The 21,167-nt window shown below is 35.3% G+C and overlaps 1 protein-coding gene across 2 annotated transcripts in view; it reads left to right on the forward strand.

Annotated features, from left to right (window-relative positions):
• The window catches only part of CDH12 (cadherin 12), a 1,055,333-nt gene that overhangs the window by 325,456 nt on the left and 708,710 nt on the right, over positions 1-21,167 (forward strand). Inside the window, exon 2 of one of the 2 annotated variants that reach the window (XM_055246743.2) lies at positions 7,367-7,445. The gene's annotated coding sequence lies outside the window, so the exon portion shown is untranslated. Of the gene's footprint in view, positions 1-7,366; positions 7,446-11,936; positions 11,955-21,167 lie in introns of those variants that run through there. The other variant, XM_063619573.1, reaches the window with a different exon arrangement.

The raw sequence follows: 21,167 nt of genomic DNA on the forward strand, positions 1-21,167 counted from the left end.
GGGCATTGGAAACAAAATATATGTCTATGCCCAAGTTGCAGCTTCTTACAAGGAATTCTGTTACCCCACTATTGATAACCACATGTCCTCAGCTGATATTAGTCTTGGGTTTTCTTACGTTAGCTGAAATGACCTCATGAATTGTGCTCTTGCAGACTGTACTTACTCTGAACTAGTGCCCTGGGTCTTGTTGAAGCACAACTACTACCTGATTTTTTTGACATGTCTCTCAGCTTACATTTTTCTGGTGTCATTTATTTTCATTGCTGTACTTCTTTACCACCACCCCACAGTGAAGTAGCTTAGCTAATTACAAGAGGATTTATCTTTATGCCAGAATCAGGTAGAAGAACACAAAGCAAGTGTATCTAATTCTTTAATATATCCTCTTTACTGATAAAATGAATCTCTACTCATCACTTTGTAAGCTAACAGCCTTCACTTAATACAGTCTTTTGTTGCCCTCATGTTGTCTTTTATTAAAGTTCATGACTCTGGCTCACTGTATTTTCTAATACTTTTGTATCTATAACTCATCTTAGTAATACTGACGTGATTTTGTGATTGTTCCTCTTGGGTATTAGGTATGATATTCTTAATTGTAACTATGATATAATAAAGAAAACCTTGAACTACCTTTTCTAATATCACATATGCTCAACAAACACAAACCCCATATATATAATTGAATGTACACACACACACACACATCATAGTCACAAATATTTTCCAATGAGTTATAAGACCATTTTCATGAATTCAATAGTTGAAATAATTATGTAAGCAATTAGTTATTTTTTGTTTGTCATAAATGAAATGCTTTTCAAAAATGCCAGTGTTTTTAGGAATTTGAGCAAAGCTATAGTTAACATCTTATAAACACGGGCAAGACTTTTGTTTAGGAGCAGAATTCCTGGGGTCCAGGCTACCTGCATTTCACTTTTAGTAGATATTCCAAATGGTTCTTCAAAGCAGTTGTGTCCATGTGGATTTCCAACCCACGACATGAGTGAGAGCTTCCATCACTCCACATCTTTGCCAATTATCGACAATTTCAGACATTATCTTTATTATCTTTTTTTTGCCAACTAATTCAGTGAGAAATTATGTGTTATTATTGTTCTTATTTTGGATTTATCTGATAATGGCTGTGGAATCATTTTTATATGCTCTTTAGAAGTCCTGTTTTTTTTCTTTTTGTAAATATTCCATTTATAGATTTCCACATTCAATACTTTATTGATTGTTGACATTCTTAATATAATCTTTACATTAAATTCTGTTCCATGATTGGAAATATTTTCTCGTAGTCAATGACATAGCTTTTCTTTTCTTTGCAAGTTTAGCTTTGAATATATGATTTTAATTTTAATTCATATTTTGTGCTTTCAATATTTATTTAAATAAATCTTTTCCTATTTCATAAAAATTATGTATGTTGGCCGGGCATGGCAGCTCACGCCTGTAATCCCAGCACTTTGGGAGGATGAGGTGGGCAGATCACTTGAGGTCAAGAGTTCAAGACCAGCCTGGCCAACATGGTGAAACCCTGTCTGTACTAAAAATACAAAAATTAGCCGAGCATGGTGGTGGGTGTCTGTAATCCCAGCTACTTAGGAGGCTGAGGCAGGAGAATTGCTTGAACCTAGGAGGTGGAGGTTGCAGTGAGCTGAGACCATGCCCTTGTACTCCAGTCTAGGCGACAAGAGCAAAACTCCGTCTCAGGAAAAAAAAAAAAATTGTGTATGTCCTTGACTTTTAAACTGTTTCTTTTCACATATGTGAAAGTTATTTTTATGTATGATATGATTAAATAAATCTATAGCCAGCCCTATGTATTTGTGGAGCCTATGTTTTTGGATTCAACCAACCATAGATTGAACATAATTAGAAAACTAATTGTAACAATGAAAAATAATACAAATTAATATCAATATAACATAGCAATTATTGTAAGTAATCTAGAGATGATTTAAAGTATACAGGAGATGTGCATAGGTTATATGCAAATAATATTCCTTTTTACATAAAGGACTTGAGCATCTGTGGCTCTTGATACCTGTGAGGGTCCCCTGGAACAAATCCCTTGTGGCTGCCTAGGGATGACTGTACTTTGATTTTGTGCACCTGCATGGTGGATTTTTCCTATTCCACTTATTTAACAGTCTGTTCTTTTCCCATTGATTTAAATGGAATGTTCCTACTTATTTATATGTATCATTTAGACTCTGTGCCAATAACATAGTTTTTTTTCCATGTTTTTATAACAATTTTTTATATCTGATAGGATAATTTTATCTTTCCAACAAAGTCTATGAACTTCTTGGGTTTTGTTCTTTCAAATGAATATTAGGATTAGCTATGGGTGGCCCATAAGACCACCTCTAGAGCAATATATATAGAGAAAGCATTTTTGGTCAGATTTGTTTGTTATGTGTTTGACATGCTCTTCTTAAAGTTTATATTCCTAGCATTTTCTCTGAAGGCTTTAAATACATATTATGTGTCTATTACAGATTATTCTATTATTATTAGTCCTTAAGAAATAAATTTTCTCTTTATCACTCCACTGAGTTTCATTGAGGGTATGCTGTGTTCTCTCACATTTTTTTTTATTTTTTTTCCTTAATATGGAATCTAGGGTCTTATGTTGTGAAAGAATCTCTTCAAGACATTTTGGTACTTGCTCTGCTGAGGTCCTACTGATTCTCCAGGGCTATACCATGCTTTATATTACTACTGTGGGTTGCGGCCACTATATTATATATTTGGGTAAATCTGGAGTTTACACACATCAGGCTCAAGCTTGCCCTCTGCTTCTCAAGGTTAACCTCTTTCTATCTATGGCCACTCTTGAACAGCTGGTATCTGTGCAGCTTCCCAATACTGGTGGACAGAAGATTTTTGTGTTTGTTTCTTTTTCTTCTAATTCCCATTCCACGATGGGACTACTCATTCTACACACTAGTTGCATGTAAGCAGCTCATTCTTAGTTCCTTCCTTCAAGCTACCCAAGAGGCCTGAATTTCCTTAACAACGTTGGGAATTGAAGCCTTATGGAAGCCATTCATACCCTTATTTTTCTGTGAAAATTTCCTGGATCATCAGTTACCACTCCTCTGACTTTATTGCTAGTAGCTTGAGATTTATTTTTTCTTCCTGTCAAGGTCCCCTGAAAGTTAATGCCACTGAAAAGGTGTACTGTACCAGTAATCATACTTTATGAATGTAGTTTGCTTTTGACTTTAGAAAATATTTCCTTTAAAAACTTTATGAGATTTGCTTAATTAAGCTCTTTCTAAAAATTATGTAGCCATAGTCTGACACTCTGGTTCTGTGGTTTTGTTCAGCTTGTCACACATAATTGCAGGTTATCAGTAGTCCTAGTCTGAAGGGAAAGAAATAGTTATTAGAGTTTCATTATTAAGTAACATCTATCCGTCTCTCTAAGCAAGTTAATTATATGCCTGTCCTAGGTTGTCTTAAACAATATTTTAAAACACCCTTTCATTGTGTGTATATATTTCTGCTGCCTTAGCCATACACACTGTCTTGTAGTGAGATAGAATCATGAGGAAGTTGTTTTATTAATTTTTTTCTTCCCTATGGAAGGGGATAGGAAGTAGATCTATAAGTTGGTTTCCGATGAAAATATTTGTAAAATATTTGAAGAGATTTATTCTGAGCCAAATGTGAGTGACCATGGCCTGTGACACAGCCCTCAGGAAGTCCTGAGACTATGTGCCGAAGGTGGTCGGGGTACAGCTTGGTTTTATACATTTCAGGGAAGCATGAGACATCAATCAAATACATGTAAGAAATACATTGGTTTGGTCCAGAAAGGTGGCACAACTCAAAGCTGTGGAGTGGGAGGGGGTGGTTTCCAGGCTATAGGTAAATTTAAACATTTTCTGGTTGACAATTAATTGAGTTTTTCTGAAGACCTGGGACCCATAGAAAGGAAATGTTCAAGTTAAGATCAAAGATTGTGGAGACCAAGGTTCTTTTAGGTCTTACAGTGGCTGCCCTTAGAGATAATAGATGACAAATGCTTTCTATTCAGATCCTTAAAAGGTGCTAGACTTTTAGTTAACCTCTTTATGATTGGGAAGGCCTGGAAGTAAAAGATCTACCTATGTTAATAGAAATTCTTTACAGATGCAAATTGTTCACCAGGAAGGACAGCTTTGCAGGGCCATTTCAAGATATGGCAAAGAAACATGTTTTGGGGTAAAATATTTTGATTTTCTTCCTTGTCTCCTAATGTTATGCCTGAGTTAGGTTGGAAAGTAAGTCACCTTATGTAGGGTTAAATAAAATCCACTTGTTGATAATTGATGGTTTGTAGGGGATGACTCTCCAGGCCCCTTAGATAGGAATTTGGGCAAGATAAAAAAATCAGAGCTTAATCCTCATGATCTATGGTAGGCTGGAAAATGACTTCCCAAAGACAGCCATGTTCTAATTCATAGAACCTTTGAATGTTAACCTATATGACAAGAAAGGGTCTTTGCAGCTGTGATTAAATAAAGGATCTTAAAATGAGGAGATTATCCTGTATTAGCTGAATAGGCCCAAATTATAAACACATGCATTCTTAAAAATGAGATGCAGAAGATTTGAATACACAGAGGAAAAGGCAATATAAAGGAAGAGGAAGAAATTTGAGGATGTTGGCCTTGCATATTGAAAGTGGCCACAAGGCAAGGCACGATGGCAGTCACCAGAAGCTGGAAGAGGTGAGAAATGGGTTTTCCCCTAGGCCCTCTGAAGGGATGGCAGCGCCATGACACCTTGATTTCAGCTCAGTCTTTTATTGATTTCAGAATTCTGACCTCCAAAACTGTGAAAGGATAAGTTTCTGTTGCTTTAAGCCACTACATTTGTGATAATTACTTGTCACAGCCACAGGAAACTGATTCAGATGTTATTACATTTTAACCAAAATATCTAGTATAGATGAAGGGAATGAAATGGCTTAGAATTTCTTGGAAGTTTATGTCTCACTTTAATGTTTTTTAAACCTAAAGATTTTATTTGACAGGGAAACCTTTATTAGTTATCAGAATAACAGAATGATAAAAATGAGTTGTTTTTACTTTCAGAAAATAAGTTATCCCATATGGATTATTAGTCTACCTTGTTACTATCTATATTTTCTACTAAACTTTTGTAATAAAAATGATAAACATTTATATATTCTGATTACCATTTAGCTGTAATGATTAACATGTACATTAATTATAATTATTTTATAATTTCATTAAAATTACATTTTTTGCATAGGTATAATTGAGCTAACTCAGACTTTTTGTCTTAAAAAATGAATTATATGAAAACATGGTCATAGTAATAGGATGCCTCAATAGAAGAAAATATATTAGATCTTATAAAGCAGTATATATCTCCTCAAGTCCTTTTTATTGTTGCAGTCTATGGCATTTGGTGAAAAAACCATCAGGTAGCTGTGGTTGTATGCACATGGCATTAAAAGCTGCTTTTCTTTTTCAAGCATAATGAACTTTAGTAGAAACGAATGAAAATAAATGTCCATGGACTGTCTTAATGATTCTTCAGAATCAAGCATCATGAACATGTCCACTCGTGTGGACATCTTTATAAGAATCACTCTTGATACATTACTCAGAGAGGAGCATTTCATAAAGAAATGAACACTGTGGTTTTAATATATACTCTATTATACCCAAAATGCTGTTTATTTAATATAGATTAAGGAAGTTGAAGTTATTAGCCTGAAGTTAACAATATGAAGCGGAAGAGTTGAAGTTATCAGTGTGAAATAATGTTATCTAATTATAGATACAGATTGAAGTTGTCAGTGTGAAATAATGTTATCTAATTATAGATACAGATTGATAGATATGGAGACAATTATGGATGTCTGCATATACATGTTAATATAAATACATAAATTTCCTAGCTCATTTCACTGAGAGGGCTTAGAAGTAATGGCACCCCAGTGGCAAGGAACCATAACTAGTGGTCAGATCTTGGTTTCTCACCATTCTCTGATAAAAGGAACCAGAGATCCTTGAAAAAAAAAAAGGCTAAGTGTAGGTCTGAGGCAAGAAGATTAAAACATTTATAGTATGCATTTTGAAATTAACATGGACTGTCTTATCATGCCAGGACTTAAGGAAGTACTCACTAAACAAACCAATATGGTATGTCAAAAAAGACATAGAGGCTAATTGAAAGAGCTCACGAAGGCCAAAGCTAAAACAATTAAACCAACAAAATAAACAGTGTAGTATTGTATTATAACATGAAATACAAAATAAATATCCATGAGATTACACTGATACATATAAATTACTGAATGAATGAATGAATGAATGAATACACAAACAAGGAAACAAACAAATGGGGAGAATAGGTAAATTTCTCTCATAAAATTTCAAATAATTTGTGTCATTTTCCCCTCCAGCAGATGGAGCTTAACTCCCTATCCGTTGACTGTGGGCTGCCTTTAGTGACTTGCTTTCAAACAGTACAGTATGGAAAGGAGGAACAAAAGGAACTTTATAGTACGAAACGGTGGCAAACAGTACCCCAGTCAGCTGATCAAAATCCGTGTAAACAGAAAAAAGTACCCCAGTCAGCTGATCAAGATCTGCATCAACAGCAATAAGGACCCCAGTCAGCTGACCAAGATCTGTGTCAACAGAAACAAATACTCCAGTCAGCTGATCAAGATCTGTCAACAGTAATAAGTCATGCTGATAACACACATACCCTTGATATGAAGAACACACATACCCTTGATATGAAGTGACAAAAATGATACTTTATGGTCTTCCTCCCAAAATTAATCCCATGATTAACCCCAGTCTAATCATGAGAAATACATCAGCCAAATTCCACCTGAAGGACATTTTATAAATGTCTGACCATTGCATTTCAAAACGTTCAAGGTCATCAAAAACAAGGAAAGTCTAAGAAACTATCACTGCTGTGAGGAGGCCAAGGGGACATAATGACAAGGCAATGTGATATCCTGGAATAGAAAAATGACATTAGGAGAAAAACTAGTAAACAGAATAATGTATCAATATTGTTTCATTTGGATCCATCTATCACAATGTATCACTATCTATCACAGTGTATCAAAAGCAACATTGTAAGTACATTGTACATACATCAAAAGTACATTGACAAATGCACTTATAATTATAACGTAAGATATTAGCAATAGTGGTAATCAGATGTGAGGTATACAGGAACTCTATACCATCTTTGCAACTTTTAAGAAAATGTAAAAATATTGTAAAATAAATGTTTATTAGAAAAGATAGTTAACATTCTGACTGTATATGTTTGTCTTTTCGGCTTTGTTACCTAACAGCTTGGCTCTTTCGGGGAATATAGACAAGCCGGAACCCAGGAGCAGTTGGGAGTTTTAAAGAATGCCAGCCTTTTTAAAGGTAGGTAAAAAAAAATCTTATCAAGATACATGCTTTTACCTTCTTAATTAATACCTGAAAACACAAATCCTATTCAAAACTTCTTTACTTAAAAAAAAAAATTATTAAAAATCAAAATATTCAAATATTTATGTATTTACAGGGAGTTGACATAAACACAACAAAATCATGAAACTTGAAGTAACCAGTTATTTCTACATTTTTTAGAATATAGGATTCTTTATTTTTATAATTCTTCATTTTTTAGCTTCTTTGTTGTATTTTTCCTCACAGTTTCAATTTACATGCAGATTTGAGAGGATCTAATGGCTAGGTGCCTCCTAAAAACAGAAAGTGATTTCCACCTTTTATATTCTGTTTTTATGACACTTTGCCTAGTCCCTCATAATTAGCAGGTATTATGTTTGTTAAATTGGATACGTCTCATTTCAAAGGCAAACCTCTGTTGAAACTCTCACATAGGAAACAGAGGTAAAGTCATAAATTTTCTCATCTTTATGAATATTGATATGGCACAATCTGGTTCAATTGTTTCTTGCCCTGGCAATGGTAATCTGCTTTTCCTTTGCTAATGGTAGGAATCTAAACACTGAGATTTAGACAGTTACAGTTAACCTTCACAGACACAGTAATGAAAGTGCTTCTTTGACACTCCCTGCTTGGTAATGGGAGAATCTGCTCTTAGTTAGGCTGTAGTCAAAACAAGCTTGATATTCTCAGTTCTAATCAGTGATCAGTTGAGATTAACCACTGATATAACAACTCAGAAAGACAAGGTTGAAGAGATAAGGCAGATGTGTAATTCAACTAATGTGGCTTTATGAATCTTCCTGTGATGTTTGTTCAAACTCTCTGTGCATGCCCATATTTCTAAAGTAGAAGGATGAAGCCTTTTCTTTTTCTTTCTCATGATCCTTTTATGAGATTAGCTTATTCAGTAAAGGTTAGGCATTAGTGTAGTTTTAAAACATTATCAATTAATTTCAACTCTCAGATTTGAGGAAAAAAATACAAATTTTAGATTAAAAATGTAAGATCGTAAGATTGAAATAGAATGAGCCATTTAATATCTGAACTATTAATAATTCCTCTTCCCCATGGTCATCTCTTTTATCTATCAATTTGTTCTCATCAATATTCAAAATTTCTGTGTAGAAAATTGCTTACCTTTTCAGTGTGAAATTTTTGCATTTTTTGTAGAAAATTTTAATTAATTTCTAAATCTCTGATCTTGGATAATTTTGGTTTGGGGTTTCAGTCCAGATCTTTTATTTATAGAATAAGAGAAGTGAACACTTTGAATTTAATTCCTATAAAAGGCAACTCCACATTCTTAAATATCCATGCAAATTGTGATGCAAATACGAATAATGAAAAATTAATACTAAGCCATTCCAATGATAAATGCAGCACTTTCTCTCCTTTTCATTAAAGCATAACAGAGCGTTAAAACATCCAAAGGCCCAGATAAATGAGAAGGGACTCATACTCTTCCCAAATGTCCTTTGGTTCACTCTGTGCTATATACAACGATAAGAATAAATAAAAATAGTTTGATATTTGTTTAACATACAACTACTTTAAAGATAATAACTTGAGAAAGGATTAATTTAAAGAAATTGGCATGTTCATTTGTTTTTAATTTGAGTAGAATTCATATTGATGCAGAAGGCATTTGAGGAGAATGGCTTGAAATTATTTTCTTTTTAATGTGAAGATTTTCATAAATGCCACATAAGCAAATAGAGCTGAGAATAATCTCAGTGGAATGCCATAACAAAATAGAGAGTGATAATCAAGAACAACGAATATATAGGTTTCAAGTCATACTAACTGATTTTAACATTTCTTTCTTAAGAAAGAAATTTTTCTTTTATCAACTTAACTTTGAATAGAGTAATGCTCTGGAGCCTGTTCCTGATGTTACCACCCCCTTTTACAATTTTCTTCTTCAACAATCACAAAGGGCAGTGTATTATTTCTTTAATATTTTGCAGAACTTACTCTCATTCTATTCATTTCTCACTATATTCATGTTTACTTAATAAGTAATTATATGAATTTATTATAAATCATGCAAAAAAGTAAAGGGAAAGAGAAAGGAAATAAATCTTTCTTCTTTCATATGGTTAGATGAGCATTCTTTGATCATTTATAGAATACTTTCTTGTTCCAATATGAAAAATCTGGTTGATGTTGGCATTTTTTTTCTTCCTGTAGTAGTTGGAAAGAGTAGGGAAAATGCAGCCAAAGGACCTTTGAACTAGACTATAAAGAGAAATAGATAAAAATATGTAAAGAAGAGGGTATAGATGTATAAAAGGCACAAAGATATGTGATATCATTTCATATGTGGTGAATTTAAAACCATTTGAGGAGTTAGAGAATGAAATGTGTGTCAAATATGGGAATAACTGGCAGATAAATCCAGAAGAATAGGCTTAGAAGATGAAGAAACTTTAATGAAATGAAAAATATGTCTGAGATTGGGGCTTTATCTTTTATAGGGTGTGGAGCTGTGTTTTGTTGTTTTAGTTGGTTTGCTTTTGAATGTAGAAGAATAACCTGATGTGGGGGTTTTGTGTGTGTGTGTCTGTGTGTGTGTGTGTGTGTGTGTGTGTAAAGAAGATGACTGCTGGCAATAGACTGGGAGATTATATATATCAGATGTTTTCGGAGCACCAATTTAATTGTTTCCATCTATCCTGTATAATTTCTTAGGAAATTAAATAACTATTCAAAAATAATTTATTTCAAGATATGTTTAAATAATTTAGGGTTTTAACTAATGTATTAGTCTGTTCTCACGCTGCTAATAAAGACATACCTGAGACTGGGTAATTTATAAAGAAAAAGAGGTTTAATGGACTCACAGTTCCACATGGCTGGGGAGGCTGCACCATCATGGTGGAAGGCAAAGGAGGAGCAAAGGCACATCTTACATGGCATCAGGCAAGAGAGTATATTCAGGGGAATGTCCCTTTATAAAACCACCAGATCTCATGAGACTTATTCATTATCATAAGAACAGCATGGGAAAGACCCATCCCATGATTCAGTTACCTCCCACTGGGTCCCTCCTACAACGTGTGGGAGTTATGGGAACTACAACTCAAGATGAAATTTGGATGGGGACACAAGCCAAACCATATCAACTAAGTAGAATACTTCAAGATTCCACTAATCCTTTATTTTATGAAGATGAGGATGCAAAGAGCATCAATAAATGGAAAGTTTTGGAAGTGAGCTTTTCATTGACACAGAGGCAAACAAATCTAGGATCTATCTTTAAAAAAGCAAGTCTTTAGGGCATTGGTATGAATATCAGGTCCTGACACTCAGGAAACATTGCCTTTTAGCAGTGATGAGGTGAAACAGAAACTGATGGAAACACGGAGGGAAGAGTAGATCTGCTCAGCCAGGAGTGGATTTGAGCATTTCTTTAGTGTTCACTGTGTCCTGCTGAGTTGACAATAGAGTTCAAAAAATGAATTGTAGAACCATCGGTTTTTTTTTTTTAATATACTTTGTAAGGCATAACTAAAAATCATTTGGTAAATTTCGTTCGTGTGATTTTCCCTGACAGGTTATTGTTAGAGTTGCAATTAGCACATCTGAAGAAGATAAATGCAGGGATATTTCTAATTTTGGTAATTGTCAAAGGTTAATAATTTGAGACATGCCTGTTAGGATTTCACAATGGACTTGTCTTTGGGAATTATGATTCATCATCTGCACAGAATAACAAGGAGAGAAAAGAAAGGAAAAATACAGAAGCAGTTGATTATTCCAACTTAGACTCTACCAGACTTTTAATTCAGACGAAAGAGTTATTCCAACTACTTGTGATTGCTTCAAGCCTTCAGATTATTAAAACAGGTTTACTACAAGTGAGACTGGCAGAAAAGAGTACATTAAAAAAGGTATCCCAATCTTCCATGAATTATCCTTTATATAATTTTCTATTTCTTTGCTTTGTGTTTAATTTAAATAGTCATAGATCAGATCACAAGATGCTCTTAAAATCATTCACACTCAGAGACACAAAGGTCATTTACATACATTTTATTCCATGGTGCATATTTTCAGTTAATCTTAAAGGTCACTTTCCTTCTGTGAGTCTAAATATTCAATACCTTAAATAAAGATGAAAGATATAAATAAATAGAGGATCTTTTTTTTTTCTTTCTGGCTTTAAAGCTACCTTGTTATATTTCATGCTGCTTTGTTTTTTTGTGATAGGTCACAATCCAGGTTATTGTGCTGTCACTCAAATTAGCTTAAAATGCCCTTAGTACAGAAGCAAGAAAGTACATACATGTTCTTTGTTCTAATCAGAAAAAAAAAAATTATATTGCAGGAGTGATGAAGAGAATTCTCGGTTATGGTGTATGGGACAACAATCCATAATTTAGTTTGCAGATGTCTGTGTAATTTAAGCAGCAGGCAGAACAACCACACAGTTGTAGCTGCTCTGGGGAAAGGATATCAAGAGGCTCATAAATCATGGTAAGGATTAAAAGCAATGAGCATTCATCTTCTTAACCTCATCAGGGAATATGGAAAAGCCAAGTATCAGAACATACTGAGCATGGAATCTTTGTGCAGGGATCAAAGATGTCAGAGTTTTTAAGGCCTCTCTCAATTAGCATTGACCTCTCATTTGCAAGTCAACAGAACATAATTTTAAAGTTGATTAAAAAGAGGCCCTTTCCATATCAAATTAAATTGAGAAAGTGATAAGATATGTTTCTGGGCCATAGTAAAAGTGGAGTCAAATTATATGGAAATGGTAATCATTTGCTTTGAGTGAAATATGTTTCTTCTGGGGCAGTCTATGAAAAATGACCTTACAAATATCCAGTCCACAACAACTGTCAGGACATTTATAAATGGCTAAATGCCATGAGAAAATTCTAACTTCAAATAGTCAAGGAAGGGAAATAGAGACAGCTGGCTCTCTCCTATAACATTTAGTAAATAAATGGTCTGGTACTAATTGTTTATATTTGTAAAATTATCCTAATCAAAGGTCTTTGGATTCAAATGAGTAATTCATACACAGTGAGGCAAGTTTCGTTTTGTGTTGAAAATAGAAACTTTAATCAAATTTTAAAGCTTTTGAAAAAGGCTAATCTCTTAATTTCCCCAGCATTCTTTTAAATCAGGTTCGTGATACAACTAAATTTGCCAATTTTATAAGAATTTCAAGACAGTGCAGGAAATAAAAAAATCAGTTATTCAAGGATGATCATGAGCCTGTTAAGGAGACAGAAACAGATTCAGTTTCTGATTCTCCAGTTTAATATAAATATCCCCTGGCAATGATTATTTTTATGTAGTCAGTACCTAATAATCTATTTTAGTTAAGGAGAACTGTAGTGTGGCTAATCCAGTGTGGCAGATAATTTTTTATATATCTTTGGCATTGGAATCTATTTTTGTTCATATTTTTAAATGATTTCATCTGACTTTTGAGAAAGTCACACTGCCCTATCTTTGAAAACAGCCCGAATAACATGCCAGATACTGTAATTTGGGCTACTTCTACACTGGGTATACCCTATTCTACACCTCATACTAGGGACGAATAACCGTCTTTTCCATTTAGCAGGCAATAATATACTCCTCTAGTTCAAATATATTTTTCTGCTACCACTTTTTCTTCCTCCAGAATGGGGATTAAGTATGTATTCTTTGACACAAGCTCATATAATGATTTCAGAGTATATCAACTTTGTTATATTGTATAGCATTGCACTTCGTTTTCCTTGACCTGTTTTCTAACAAGACTGTGCTGCATCCCCAGGAACCATTCTAGAGAAGGGAGATACAGAACTTAGGAACTCAGCTAGACTTTTCTGCCATATAAACTAAGACTGATTGCTAAGATAAATATATGGGGAAATGTACATTTTATCTTTGAACTAAAAGTAGAATAAATCACTTTTCTTGACTTCATAATAACCTCTGTCATTTAACCACACATTCATGGATATTTCAGAATCTGCTAAAAATAGTAAAACTACCTTTTAAGAAGATCACACTGGGCTGAGCACGGTGAGTCATGCCTATAATCCTAGCACTTTGGGAGGCCAAGGCAGGCGGATCACTTGAGGTCAGGAGTTCAAAACCAGCACTGGCCAAAATGGTGAAACTCTGTCCCTACTAAAAATACACACACACACACACACACACACAAATTAGCTGTGTATGGTAGCAGGTGCCTGCAATCCCAGGTACTTGGGAGGCTGAGACAGGAGAATCACTTGAACCGCGGAGGCAGAGGTTGCAGTGAGCCAAGATCACGCCACTGCACTCCAGTCTCGGTGACAAGGCAAGACTATGTCACACACAAAAAAAGAAAAAATAAACAGAAAAAGAAAAAGAAGAGCACACTATTTGTATCTATGTCTACTTATATAAATTATATAAATAATTTTTAATAACAATTATTAAATGAAAATAATTAGTTTTATTTAATCATTATATAATGCATGCATCTAACCATCATATTATACCCTGTAAACTTATACAATTATTATGTGTCAATTAAAACTACAACTAAGAAAGACTTAAACATTGGCCGACTAGATGTGAGAAATAATATTATATGCCAAATGTATATTTGTGGCATTCTTAAATGCTTTTGTGTTTCAAATATGTTTGTAAACAGACATATTTGGGTGACATATTCTAGGTGACAGAGAGAAAAATAAGAATTCACTTTGCCCCTTTCATTTTTCTTTTTAATAATTTTATCCCTAGTTTATATAAAATATCAATATGCTTAGAGGTAGGGGGATGGATTATAGACTCATGGATTAATTTACTCAAATATAGTGTTGAAAATTCTCTCTATATTATTTTGTGTCAAGGATTCTTCTCTGGCTTGTGGATAAATTTATAAAAAAAATCATTAAATGTTATTAACCATGTTGGTATTTACATTCTAGTGAGGAGAATACAAACAAGTAATTAAATTATATAATATTTAAATTATGTATAAATAAGTTTATAGAAAAGGATAAATGCTATGCAGAAAATTAGCTGGGAAGAGTGCCAGGAAATTTCTGTGTTGTACAGAGAAGGGGAAATTGTAGTTTGCAAATTCTGAAAATATGTTTCAAGAATATCTTCCTGATAAAATAACATTTGAAATGACTTGAAATTGATATGGGAGCAAAGCTTGAAAGTGTCTGAAGAAGACCTTTCCAAATTAAGTCACAAATTTCAAGTTGTCAAGGTAAGAGCTATTCAAAAACCTACAAGAAGGCCAGTGTGATGGAAACTTGGAGAGAGTGGAGAAAGATTACAGAAGAGGTTCAGCCGGGCACTGTGGCTCTCGCAGGCTCACGCCTGTAATCCCAGCACTTTGGGAGGCTGAGTTGGGCGAATCACTTGAGGTCAGGAGTTTGAGACCAGCCCGGCCAACATGGTGAAACCCCGTCTCTACTAAAAATACAAAAATTATTTCGGCGTAGAGGCACATGTCTGTAATTCCAGCCACTTAGGAGGCTGAGGCAGGAGAATTGCTTGAACCTCCGAGGCTGAGGTTGCAGTGAGCCGAGATCACACCACTGCATTCCAGCCCAGGTGACAGAGCCAGGTTACATCTCAAAAAAAAAAAAGAAGAGGTTTGATAGGCAGTGGGGCCTTGAGGGCAGTGGAAGGACCTTGATGGTTTTATCTTGTCAGAGGACTTCTCTGGCTGATGTGCTGATAGTGCACTATAGAGGCCCAGGGGTGGAATTAGGAAGCTCCTTATTAGGCAAGTACGACAACCTGGTGAGCAATGATACTAGGTGGGAACAGAGATACAGCAGAACAAGGGGTGAGCAAAGGAAGGAACGTTGAGACAAGATGATTGGTGATGTATTATATATGCAGTGTGAGGAAATGAGAAAGATCCAAGGTGAATTCATGGTATCTGGCTTGAGCAATGGGAATATAGCTTTGCCATTAACTGAACAAATGAAGTCTGAGCTGCCTTTAGCCAACTAAGGAGAAACGTTGACTAGGAAATTTGATATATTCATACGAAATTCAGGGGTGAGTTCATCCTATTAGATATGTTATATGATATTGACTAAGATTTGTTTATTTAAACAAACACATCACACTTTTCTATGTCAGGCGTTATTCTATGATTTTAATATGTATTATGTTGTTTAATTAATCCTCATAAGAATTGTATGAGAAAGGCACTATTAACATTACGTTCATTTAGCAGATGAGAAAATGACGCTAAAAGTCTAAGGTAATATTTTTCAAGATCACACAGCTGGTAAGTGGCAGAATTGGGAGTCAGACCCAGGCACGATAGAATGACTTTACCCAACTTGACCCAGGATTTGATTACTAATGCAACAAGTTCAGACAAGAATAGAAATCCAAGAAATAGGCTAGGGTACATGGGAGTGAAAAACATCAGAGGAATGAAGAAAAATAAAAAGAGCAAAAAAAGTGGTCAGTGCAGGGGGAAGACAAGAAGTGTGGTGTTCTGAAATTAAATGAAGGAAGCCTTTCAACTGGTTCAATTGCTGCTGATGAACCTTAAAAGATCAAGACTGAGCACAGATGATTGGAATCACAATGTGGATTCCATTGTTTATGTTGACAACAGCAGTGTTGATGGATTGCTGAGCAAAAATTTTGATGAGAGCTATGAAAACAAAATAAAGACAGAATTAATTTTCGAGATCAAGGCAGAAGCTCGAAAGGAATTGCTGAGAAAGATTTATTTGGAATTTTTGTGCTATTTTAAAGCAAAGACATACTTATGGTTCCTAGTTCCAAATTCACAAAAACAATTTGTCATACACATTTCAAATGACCAAGGAGAGATTATAACAAAGTGACATAGATCAAAATCCATCTACATTATGTTGCAACATTTTCCCCAGAACATGTAAATTTAGACCTCCTCCAACAAAATTCTTAATTTTTATGTCATCAAAATTAGGATTAAATGGATAATTCACCATGTTACTAACAAAGTAGTGATGACTCCTTTGGGCCTTTTAGGGTTGCCTGGACAGTTTAGGTTGCAGTGCTTAGCTGTGTTGGATATGTCACCAAACTGTAGAAGTGCCAAGCACAGAATTCATGTTGAATGGCCTAGTTTCCAATTCAGCTTAGCCATTTATCAGTAGTGACAAGTTACTTAACCTCTCCATTTCCCATTTCTTTCACCTACAACATGAAATAACATAGGTCCGGGAATAGTGTGCATCCAATAGGGTTGTTTATAAGGATTATGTGGTTCATATTTGCATACACTGTTTCTGAAAGTTAGAACAGTGCCTGGTCTATAAGAAACTGGTTTAAGTGGTTTGTAAAAAAGTAAGTTCCGTATTTCTGTTTTCCTCTAGAATTTTCAAGGAATAGAATGTTCCCCCTCTTCTATGTTTCCCCGATGTCAAAATTCATGGATCCCATTCCACTTCAAGAAAGCTAACTCACATTGCAATTATTTAAGAGCGTCATACTCAGTTAATATTTCTTCTCATAGATTTCACTGCATTCTTAGTGGTTGTATGTTCTAAAGTTTATTTTTTCTTATATTTCTAAATTTGTTTTTTGCACTGTGAATTACTTCACATTGATTTAATGAAATGTCTTCAATGAATATCTATTTCTGGCATATATGTATGTGCATACATACATATATACATTTATGTGTGTGTGTGTGTATATATATCTTCCAACTTGTCAGACTCTTTTCATGTTTCATACACCATAGCAAGACATCCCTCCCATATGGAAGCGGCTACTGAAACTCTTGACAGACATAAAGTCCTTGGATACAATAAATCATGTGTAAAGAACACATTTAGCCCCATCACCTTGTTAATTGAATTTATAACTAAAAACATTCCCATTTTCTCACTTTTAATAATATTTTTCCCAGTCATAAATAGCCTAATAACATAATCAATGTTCAAAAATTCTCAATGAACATCTTTAAGGAATGTTTCGGTGAAGAGTGGTAGGATCCTTTAGTTTTTTGCTGCATATGATGAGGCAGATGGGGAAATTCAGTTTTTAAGCATGATATTTATTCCATTTTTTCATGTTGTTTGAAATTCATTTTTCCTTTTGCCTCAAGGGATGCCTGCCATCTAAGCACATGTTTGAAACCAGATAGAAAGCATATGTCCTGTATACCAGTGGGTCTGACAGAAGGGGTAAAGTATAGGATAACTGATTCTTCAATTGTGCAAAAAGGAGTTTTTGTTGGTGGTGTTGTTTTGCAAATGGTATTTCTTCGGAAGTGCAAGATGCTGTGTTGTAGCCTTTTGATAGTTTAATTATTGTCTCATTTTCTTTCGAAATTATATGAGTCTTCTTAACGATAGAGAATATTAAAGGTAGGCATGAATGTATCCGGGGTATCACTATACCTTAAATCGAATTCTCCAGCCTCATCACAGAGCGCTCCTTGTGTTTGCTGAGCAGCATAAGGTAATTCTAGTGACAAACTTGCACTAACTTTGTGTCTCACAGGCTCTTCATGGGATGGTCTTTGTTTTTCCAGCTTTTATTAGAGCCACTGCCCCACCTGGTAGAGTAAGTCCTCACTTAACATCATCAATAGGTTCTTGGAAACTGCAACTTTATTCAAAATGCCATCTAACGAAACCAGTTTCACCATACGCTACTTGATATAAACAAGATGTAAGTTCCTGGGGCAGATTTCTGGTCACAAGAACATCACAAAACTTCAAAGTAAAGATCAAAACACTTCTTATATTAGACATTGAAAATGTGAGTTATATATACATTTAAGAGAGATGAATAAATGTAAATAAAGTCTTGATTTCCTGACCTCATGATCTGCCCACCTCGGCCCCCCAAAGTGCTGGGATTACAGGCGTGAGCCACCGCGCCCGGCCCAAAAACTATTTTTGAAGTAGTGCATGCTCCCTGTCCTCTAAAGCTATTTTCAGTACCAAGTAGAGTGCCTAGCATGTATCTATGCATGCATGAAATTTATTATATTCATTTATCTAGTGATTCATTCATTTATTCAAAAATTTTTCTCAATATATTTCATGCACCTATTTGAGTGCCTTGGGAGAGACTTCAACAAACCCAATATGTTTCTGCTCCCCTGGAGTTCACATTGCAGTTGAGGGTGACAGAAAATCAACAAATGAATTATTAATTTATAAGATATGATTAAGGACTAATAATGCGCAATAAAACCAATCAAGCAAGTTGATGTGTTAAAGGCACAGTGGGAGTTTAATTCAGATTGGTGGTCAGAAAAGCCCCCTCTGACTTGAAGCCATTTAAGCCAAAGTATGAGTAACTGAGAGGAATCCACGATGAGATCATGTGAGAGAAGAATTTACAATGGGAAGTAAAAACGAGTAGAGGGGACACCCAGGAGGGATAAGTTTGGCATATTTGCGGAACAAAAGTGAACACCACTGTGGCTGGAGTGGGCAAACAGAGAGAGATTGAGAAAGGATATGATATCTGATAAGTTGTCTGGAACCAAATCCTTCGGGTCTTTTTGGCTATGATGAGGAGTTTGGAACTTCTGTGTGCAATCGGTAGTCTTCAGAGTGGATTGAGCAAGGAAATGGCATGATTATAAAACAAAAAATAATTGGTGACCTCAGGAGAGCAGAGGAGAAAAAACTTATTCCCACACAGGGGTGTGGGAATGCTATCTGGAAGGAGCCAGCCATTGAGACAGATCTTAAAGAGTGAGCAATATTCTACAAATAAAGTCAATATAAGAACTGCATATTCATAGAGAAATGAATAAACAAAAGAAGTTTTAGAAAATGAAAAATCAGGCTGGACGTGGTGGCTCACTCCTGTAATCCCAGCACTTTGGGAGGCTGAGGCATGTGGATCACCCGAGGTTAGGAGTTTGAGATCAGCCTGACCAACATGATGAAACCCCGTCTCTACTAAAAATACAAAATTAGCTGGGCATGTTGGTGTATGCCTGTAATCCCAGCTACTCGGGAGATTGAAGCAGGAGAATCACTTGACCCCGGGTGGCAGAGGTTGCAGTGAGCCGAAGTCATACCATTGCACTCCAGCCTGGGTGACAGAGCAAGACTCCGTCTCAAAAAAAAAAAAAAAAAAAAAAAAGAAAAATCATTTTTAATAGGAGACTGTAGGCATGGAGTGTGGTATTTGTCTAGAAAGAAGTCTAGGAAGGGAGACTGGAAAGTCCTGCTGTTTTCTTACTGGTTATCTCTGCTGTAGGGTACCTGTCCTGCAGCTTCTCTTTTGCACATCCTATATACTGAATTCTGGAGGTGAGAAGGAAATATTCTCCAGGATGCTGTTATCTGTGCTTCTGCCAGGTTTTCTCTTGGCCTTAGCTTCTGATCATCAAGAATGTCACCTGTTATGGACTGAATTTTGTGTCCTCAAAATTCATATGCTAACGTCCTAACTCCCATTACCTCAGAATGTCACTGGAAATAAGATATTTAAAAGAAGTAATTAAATGAAAATGAGGTCGTTATAGTAAGCCCTAATCCAATGTGATTTATGTCCCATAAGAAGAGGACATTTGGCCACAGACACAGAGAGAAGACAACGTGAAGACAGAGGAGAAGACAGTCATCTAAAAACCAAACAGAGAAGTCGAACAGCCCTTTGCTCAGAGCTGTCAGAAGAAACAAGCCCTGCAAATACCTTGACTTTGGAATTCTAAACTCCAAAATTGTGAGACAATAATTGTCTATTGTTTAAGCCAAGCTTGTCCAACCCACGGCCCACAGCCAGTGGCCCAGGATGGCTTTGAATGTGGTGCAACACAAATTTTTAAACTTTCTTAAAACATTGTGTTTTTGTTGTTGTTGTTGTTTTGTTTTGTTTTGTTTTTTGCTCATTAGCTGTCATTAGTGTTGGTGTATTTTCTGTGTGGTCCAAGTCAATTCTTCTTCCAGTGTGGCCCGGGGATGCTGACAGATTGGACACCCCTATAAGCCATCTAGTCTTTGATACGTTGTTATGGCAATCCTAGTTAACTAATAGATGATCCCATGAATTTTTGTAACACACAACAATTTGTCTACTTAAATGGAATCCAAACAAAGAAAATGTGGTATATGCATTCCATGGAATACAATGCAGCTATAAACAACTCAGAATAATGGCCTCCAGTTGCAACCATATGCTTTGCAGCAACATGAATGCAACTGTAGGCCATTATTCTAATTGAGTTAATGCAGAAACAGAAAACCACATACCACATGTTGTCACTCATAAGCAGGAACTAAACATCGGATAGACATGGGCACAAAGATGGGAACAATAAACACTGGGGATTGTATTATAAAAGCAGGGAGAGAGGAAGGGGAGGAAGCATTAAAAACTACCTATAAGGTAATATGTTCACTACTTGGGTGATGGGATCATTAGAAGTACAAACCTCAGCGTCGTGCAATATACCTACGTAACAAACCTGCAAGTGGACCTCCTGAATCAAAAATTATAAATAAATAAGCAAATAGAAATGAGGAAGTTTGAAAAATAAAATAAAATAAAAGGAATCTAGGCTGTCCTGTATGTAAAGGGAAGAAACCATTGAACAGAATTGTGCTTACACCTCCCTGGCTCACAATGACAGTTCTTGATAAAGTGTTGACTGCATCTCTCAAAACCTGTAAGGCTGTGCAATTAAAGGCAAGAGTGTTAGTTCACCCTACATTTTTACTATAAAAAGGAGATTTACTTATCGAC

This window comes from Symphalangus syndactylus, chromosome 16 (assembly GCF_028878055.3).
Source record: "Symphalangus syndactylus isolate Jambi chromosome 16, NHGRI_mSymSyn1-v2.1_pri, whole genome shotgun sequence".
Taxonomy (NCBI): Eukaryota; Metazoa; Chordata; class Mammalia; order Primates; family Hylobatidae; genus Symphalangus; species Symphalangus syndactylus.